The sequence below is a fragment of the Cryptomeria japonica genome, chromosome 2, assembly GCF_030272615.1.
Source record: "Cryptomeria japonica chromosome 2, Sugi_1.0, whole genome shotgun sequence".
Classification (NCBI taxonomy): domain Eukaryota; kingdom Viridiplantae; phylum Streptophyta; class Pinopsida; order Cupressales; family Cupressaceae; genus Cryptomeria; species Cryptomeria japonica.
In genome coordinates, this window is record NC_081406.1 from 572,572,478 (window position 1) to 572,580,755 (window position 8,278).

The window sequence follows — 8,278 nt, forward strand, 5'->3', positions numbered from 1 at the left end:
TGCCAACAACGGTCAACGGCGGTGGTGAGGCTGCCCGGGCGGGGAGGTCGTCGACGAGGAGGTTGTTGGCCAGCGGGGGAGTTCACAGGCACGACGACCGAGAAGTCTATCGATGCCAGAGTTGGAGAAGACAGGTGGTCGCGATAACCGAAGCAACACGGACGGCGGTGGCAGCTGTGGAACAGGTACACAGCACGACGAAAGTACGGGGCCTGCAAGGTATGTCCAGTTCGAGGGTGGGGTCAACGTACCCCCCGCCAAAATAATAATAATTTTTTTTTTCAACAAATTTATGTGGAAAATGATCTTGCAAAAAAAAAAAAATTTAAAAAAATCAACTACGCCTTTTTTTTCTTTTTTTTTAATTTCGAAAATTCGTATCGTACTGCCCAAATTGGACAAATATTTTTCTCCAAGCCCCAAATTTGACTTTCACCCAATATAGACGAATTAATAGTCAAAATTCATGGAAACGGCCACCCGAACGCAATGGTGAGGTCGGATCTGGTGTAGGACGCCACCAAAAGATGCTACTCCTCAGATCTACCTCTTGACGTCACAATAATGTCTCTCAAAGACAAATCAATGACCCTCTAATGGCTCTGATACCATGTGATATTTTGTCAAGATCAAAAGCTCAATGAAAATTATAAAATAGAGACAAAATATAGGACAAGAATAAACTGTATTCTCGTCAATAGATAAATGATCAAAATATCAATAGTTGTTCAATACAATGAAGATGAGCTTGCATATATAGGCAAGACTATATGAATATGTGAGCACACAAACATGACATGTGGCTCAATAAGAAACAAGCGTAGGTAGGAAATATGTGTGGTAGGTAAGAGAAACAATAAAATATTCCACATGAGGTGGATCACCCATCGAAGGTGGAATTATCACTCCACAATAAGTGGATATGATAGAGTAGTAACCAAATCACACCATAAAAGGTGAATATTCTCCTACACACACTATGCCAATGTGGCACAAACACTCAAATGTTTCATACCCAAACTACTATGAAATGCATTATCCTAAGTAAACTTAAGTAAGGTGTAATAATATCCAAGATGAATAATTATTTACACCAACAGTGAGGAAGGTAATCACAAAGAGAGATGAGACATGCCTTATCCACTCAAAGATGAATAATTATTTACACCAATTGTTGAACATGTCACTCAAAGCTTCTCACGACCCATAGAACTTCTACTTCCAAGCCAATATGTTATTCCACATTTTCTCAAAATGAGTCACAACTAATTTTATCTATATATAGACAAGCCTCATGTAGAGAAATATGAGATGAGCAATAACATGGTCTCCTTCAACAACATGTCAATTGAAATGAAGTAATAACTGTCTGATTCTTCCCTTCTACTAGATAGAGTCCATATGTCTGTGTCCATCATGCTACCTGCCCACAGGTTTAAATTTTACACCAGTAACCTATATCTGAATGCATACATTTAATTTTATGATGGCTATAGGCCAAGAACAAAATTCGCCTATCTTTGATCATACCAACACTTGTATGCGATAAGTGTGGATAGTTCTAGTTGCTTGGCCAGATTATTGGCAATGGTTCTCTTGGCCATGAATGGCACTTCTGCATCTTGGTCTCCACTGTGGATTTATCCTATTTTCCAGTTTACAAATGCTTTTTCTAGTTTACAAACGCTTGAACAGGATAGAATAAGTATTTTCATGTTAAGGCATTACCTGTAGAGAATGATAGGTAGTCTGGATTTCAGAAGATCAGATAGGACTGTTAAGACGTTGATTTCTCTATTTCCTTCGTCATAATGCAGAGTGACTTTGAAGAATACAAATTCATTATTAAGTACTTCAAGAGTCAACCATAATAACAATAAACTGTAAGTTGCACCTTTATTCACAAGATTGAGACGAAAGTGAAAATTGTAAGACATGACACACTTGGATAAATGGCTAAAGAAGTAGAGACATTATATTCCGGAAAGAGTTTAATATGTGCTGATTAAAATCACCCAACTCAGCCAAATATGATTTAATTAGAATCACTATCTGCTGATTTCAATCATCTAAATCGTTTGATTTCTGGTCTAGTTTATAATTGGTACTTCATCAATATCTAGCCTATTTTGGAAACGTAAGTTCTATATATAGGAAATGGTAACAGAGGACTGAGAACCACAAAGGAAACCCTTAGCTTTGAACTGACATGGTTGAGAATATATTCATGTTGCCTTTCATCCACTTGTGCATTTGTAAACTCTTTGAAATTATCAACAGTCAACTTGTGCATCCAGGCATTCACTACCCATCTTAAATATCCTTTATACAAGTGTTTAAAAATTGTGTTTATTGTATAACGGTTTACACTTGGCAATAATAAAGAATAATAAAAAATTATGTATAGTGTGTTCTTTACCCGTAAACCATATACTTCTATCATTTTCATTGAGAGATACTATTTAGATATATCATATATGTAATGTTTTCCTATTAAAATATTAAATCTTTAACAACTAGTTCCTGTTTATTCATAGAATAGAAGGCATGTGGATTAATTGAGATTGTGTACATGCAAAATCCCAAGATCAGTTAACTGCCGACTTCTAAGGTGAGCCAGGGTGGGGAAGCTGATCGCATTCATCATCAAGATGAAAGCAAAAATTTCTCCATTTTTGTTCCTCGCCGTGTACGTTGAATTGGTCTACACCGGGGATTGAAGGGAAGCTGTCAATCCAGAATTTTAGTTTCCCTGTAAACAGTAGTGTGCACAATTTTTTTATTAATTTTTTTGTATGGTATGGTGTATGAGCCCTATAGGATGCACTCGATGCTTTTTGGATTGAATCTGTACTTGAATTGTAAATTTAAACTATTTTAATTTACAATATGATTAAAACATTCAAATTCAAAACTATTTTTAATCGGCATAAAATAGATACAAATTTAGATTGTCTGGTTTCCTGATTACAGACGTTTGCAGTGTTTTGAACTTCGTGTAGTAGTTTTTATTCATTCATTATAGAGGTTTGAAGCTGTATAGATGTTTGAAGCTTCTTGGACTTGTTCTTATTCATATGGTTTTAAATTAGTAACATGAGTACCACAAACTCAACCTTGTAGAATTTTCTTACCTGCTGAAGCTTTCTCTGGGTGTATTTTCTCTGGGTGTAATTTTATGTTTAAGTCTCTTGAATAGATTATTTGAATTCTCATTCGTATTATTTTTTCATAAACTTTTAAATTGAACAAAACCAATCCACAACCACCTTCACAGCACTGGGCAGGAACTCCTGGTCATTAACATTATGCAGATCCTAGGAGGGTCTCCACAGTGGCGAAGTGTTCCGAAGAGAAAGAGCAGCCTTCTTTGTGTTTGTGATTAAAAGACCCGCAGAATATCTTCTGTAGTGTAGTAGTTAGAACGATGACTATTAAGGGAGGGTATTAAAATATTGTAATGTTTCTATAATGGTCATCTTAGATTTAGATGTTTAGGTAGTTTCCTTTCATCGTTCATTTCTATTTTAGAAACTTTGTTGTAATTTACTTATTTAAGATCATATCTCCTTTGTCAATCATCAATCATTTGAACAAACACTTCTACACAATAAGCAATGGAATGCAATGCTTAACCTGAAAAGATTATGTGCCTTCTAAAGAATTGAATGTTGATATCTACCATGTGTAGGTGTGACCGGATACTCACTGCTCTAAATAAAGCCATCTCAAAATCTGTCACTACCATGAAGGCATGGCCAAGTTCTCATATGCACTAGAAGAAACAGTGCAGTCATGAATTGAACAGGGCCTAGCAAAGGGCCTGGCTATGATGTCAATTTCGCTATATGGGCATTCTTGACATGGTATGGAGGCACACTTGTCTCGCACCATGGAGCTTCTGGAGGAAGGGTTCTTGGAATAGGATATTCTCTGATCTTTGATCACCTGGCTTTGGGGGCAACATTGCCAAATCTCAAGCAGTTTTATAAAGCATGAACAATTGCATTTTGAATATTTGAAATGATCCACAGAGTTCCAGAGATCAGATCAAGAATGGGATTCATACTCTCTCCAGGAAGTGAATTCAGAGCAATATATGAATGAAGGTCAATAACCGATTGCTTGCACTAAACAGCCCAGATTGTTAGGCCAGGGAACAATTAAAACTTAAGCTATGGCTCTAGATAGAAATATAGGCTCTGACTTTTCTGGTTCCTATGATGCAGAAATTAAAATTCCTAAGTTTGACAATGAGAACATGAATAATAAAACATCTTCGACCGCACAAGTTTTCAGAACTAAAACAGCACAAGGATGAATAGACTTTATGATTAGCACAACAATGCCTTCATAATAAGATTGAAACCCAACTGCTACATCAGAATTGTTTAAACCTGGTTCAGATGTTAAACGGGGTTTCAAAAATAAAACCTTAATAGAATGTTTACAGTTATTTGATGTCAACAAAGATGATAGACATCACTCTTCTTTTGAACATAATAACATGCATTTAAATGAAAACATGGATAACAGAGTTGATATTTTACGAATAAAGCTTACCACATCAATGGCATGCAGAATATTAAATACTTGTGTTAAAGGAAAACAAATGTCATCTGACAAGGGGATATCAGAAGAACAGAAGTTTTCCTCAAAAGAGACCAAATTTGAGGGGCAGAAAGAATCTGACTCTGTTAGACCAAATGAAGAACCTTTGGACAGAGGATTAAATTGGGCAAACACAATGTATTGCAAATTTTCTAAGTATGATATCCCTAAATGTGTAGAAATTTCTCATGGATTTAAAGATCAATGATTGAAAGAAGGAAAAGAATCAAAACTTTTTCTAAAATTTTGAAGGCAAAAGAGTTCAAAAATGAGTTTATACCAATGATCACAAGAAAGAAGGTGCGAACACGTTTTGGTTTTATGAACTCTACAGATGTCATAGAATGTCTACAAAAAGAGTGATGAAAACAACAAGATGTCCCAGCTGTCGAGCATCGTGGGTTGAAAGAAATTTGAAGAGTCTTTAATTTAAAGACAATTTAAATCTCAAGATATAATGACGGATAAGAAAAGAGGTTTCTTTGGTAACTGATTTCAAAGATATTCTATTAATATGTAATCAAAAATGAAAAGAGAGGACTTTTGGGTATTGACACAGTTGGGACAAGAGTAGAAAGCGTCTGAGAGCTCTTCTTTCAAAATTGAAATCAGGGGTGCATCGAGTCTGTGTGCCCAGTGTTTGTCTTTGGCAATGTAGGTTTTTCTTATGTTAAACTTGCAATTTTCTCATACAATTCTTGTTATGTTTTGATGCCATTGGTCTACGGTGGACCTTTTTGGCTGTCCACAAGCATTGAGCTTTGTAGAGGGGAAGGGCAGTCTGTAAGCCCCTTCTTGAATTCAAATAAAGATTTATTGTTCGTATGTCAATATCTCTTTATGAAGGCTGATTATTCTTACATTTAATTAAGTCTTTTACAGGCTTATTTCCTTGCTCTTTGGTCTTATTTTCTGATTTTGTGGTTATCCTTTCTTTCTCATTCTGTTTCAGAAATCTCTGCTGAGTTCTTATGTCCGTAGGTAGATTTCTTTTATTTTATGTTTTCCCTTGTTTGCCTTTTTGGCTGTCCACAAGCATTGAGCTTTGTAGAGGGGAAGGGCAGTCTGTAAGCCCCTTCTTGAATTCAAATAAAGATTTCTTGTTCGTATGTCAATATCTCTTTATGAAGGCTGAATATTCTTACATTTAATTAGTCTTTTACAGGCTTATTTCCTTGCTCTTTGGTATTATTGTGCAGCTTCTGTGGTTATCCTTTCTCTTTCTGTTTCAGAAATCTGTGGTGAGTTCTTATGTCCGTAGTTTGATTTCTTTTCTTTTATTTTATGTTTTCCCTTGTTTGCCTTTTTGTGCTTTCCAGTTAAAAGCACTCAAAAAGTCCAAAATTACATCATATGAGGAAAATCTCATAGCGATTTCTCCATTTGTTGGTGCAACTTGTTGCTGCTCATTGGGTACGTCAGTTAATTTTCACAGCAATAAACTGTTTTCCAACAGTTTTTTTTTTAAAATTATTAGTCTCGAGATTGAATTAATGTCTCAAGTGATTACTGATCAAAAACAATAACTCCAATCTATTACCAACAATAAACTAGTAGCACCAACAAACTTCCATTTTACAACCCATTCTAAATTTAGCAAAAGTAAATCAGGAGGACATTGATAACAAATATGGTATCATTCTCTCTCTCCCTTCATTCCTGAAAACTCTAGTGCCTAGTTCAAATATTTTTGCAATACATCCAAGTGCCACTACTGTGATCGATGGTGGTAGTGTTGGTTTGACAGTTCTCCCCTAGTTGTGGACTCTACTTACAAGGATTTTGCACCATCTACAACTCCAACTGTTTTTTTCACTCCTAATTTATGCTAAACATGGAAATAGCACTGGTTTGTCTGACCTAGGTGCTCCTAATGGTGTTGGTTTGTCTTTTAAGGTTTAAAATGGCATCAAGACCCTACAAGATTATGTTCCTTTGACTATGGATTCTCCAGGTAGCTAGGTTGCTAATGGCTAACGGAATGAAATTTGATGCTTTGGAGTCAAATCACCAATAGTCCTACACAACCATAACTAGTTTCGGGGTTCTTACCCACTCTTTGTCATGAGATAAAATTTGACCCCTTGTTCACAATCCTACCCTGCAATGGTTTGTGGACGGTGTGATCGAAAGTGAAGACTTACATGTCCTCGAAATTGTTTACAAGCAAAAGTAAGCTCTTCCCAAAACTCTCTCTCTCTCTCTCAATCACACACCGAAGTGTAAGTTGTGAAAAATAGGGTAGGTTCCAGCTTGGTTTAAGTTGGATACCTAGGATCTTTTTATGCTTAACAACTTGGTTCCAATTGTGATGCAGGGGTGTTCAAGGTGTAAGCAATCTTGCATCATCCAAGAAAATGTTTTATTTTGATTTTTGTTTGGTTTGGCAAATGCCCATGAAACTTAATTGCGTTAAAAAGTCCTGAAAATTTTGTTTAGAACTTTCAAATTTTCAAAAGAACTAAATTTAATAAGGCCTCTATTATTAGTAAGTTTACATATGAACACATGCGGAATTGAATTCTTTTCCAAAGCTCTAAGATTGAATTTTGCACATTGTGGATGAGTTTCGAGCCAAAATCAGGTCTGTGCGGAAAGATATTAAATATTGTAGCTTCTAAAATTATTGAAACAAACTTTAAAACTAGGTTTTGAGGCTTCAAACAATGTTTTGGGGCCCCAGAAAATCAAGGAAAATGGATAAACCAAATTTCAAGCAAGCAGAGCACTACATTTAAAAAAAATAGCTCAATTGGGCAACCAAATCAATAATTATGGCTCCCAAAGTTGAGCCCTTTTTTAGATAAACAAATTTCAAAATTGGCTTGGTGATGTCCAAGGTGATTTATGACATATTTTGATAGCATTTTGAGGTAGTGGAGTGAGGAGGGGAAGGTGGTAAATCATGAATAACGAAGACAAAACAGAGAAGCAAATTTGAAGACGTAGGGTAGCATATGGTTCTAGAAACCAAGGGAAAGAAGTAATGCATTGCAACCTATTGAGGATATCACCCTTTTTCATTTCATGTATCTGTCATGTAAACAATAATCTTTTCAATAGAGAATTTGCATTTTCATGTGTATGTGTTATCTGATTTGCCCCTTCATCAGTTTTGTTGGTTCTTGCTACCAACTAGGATACAATTGTGTTTTTCCTCCTATCTTAAAAATTGTTTTGCATGCTGTATTGATCTATCTAAAGTACAGGGTTAATAGTCCCTTCAAAACCAAATTACTTTAATCATAAAACAAACTAATATCTTAGCTAACGAATTCAAGATAAATTTAATCTTAACAAAGATCTATTCTTGAGAGAAGCAAATTCTCACTAGTGATTATTGATTAAAGCAATAGTTCCAATCAATTAACACCAATTTAGCGTATTAGATAAAACATGTCGAGATATATTCAATCTTGACAAACTTCTACTCAAATCATGTAATATTTTGAAAAAGTAAACTGAACTAAAAGGCTATTCTAAAAAATAATATTTTCTACCAAATACAGAATTTTATAATATCATCTCTAAAAAAATTTGTAACATGTCATCATTAATTGATTAGTTAGTTCCCTCGAGATGACAACGGTAGCATCTTACTAGCTCCTGTCAACATGTTAATATAGAATACCCTAAATTAACACAATAGTCTCTAGTCAACCATCCC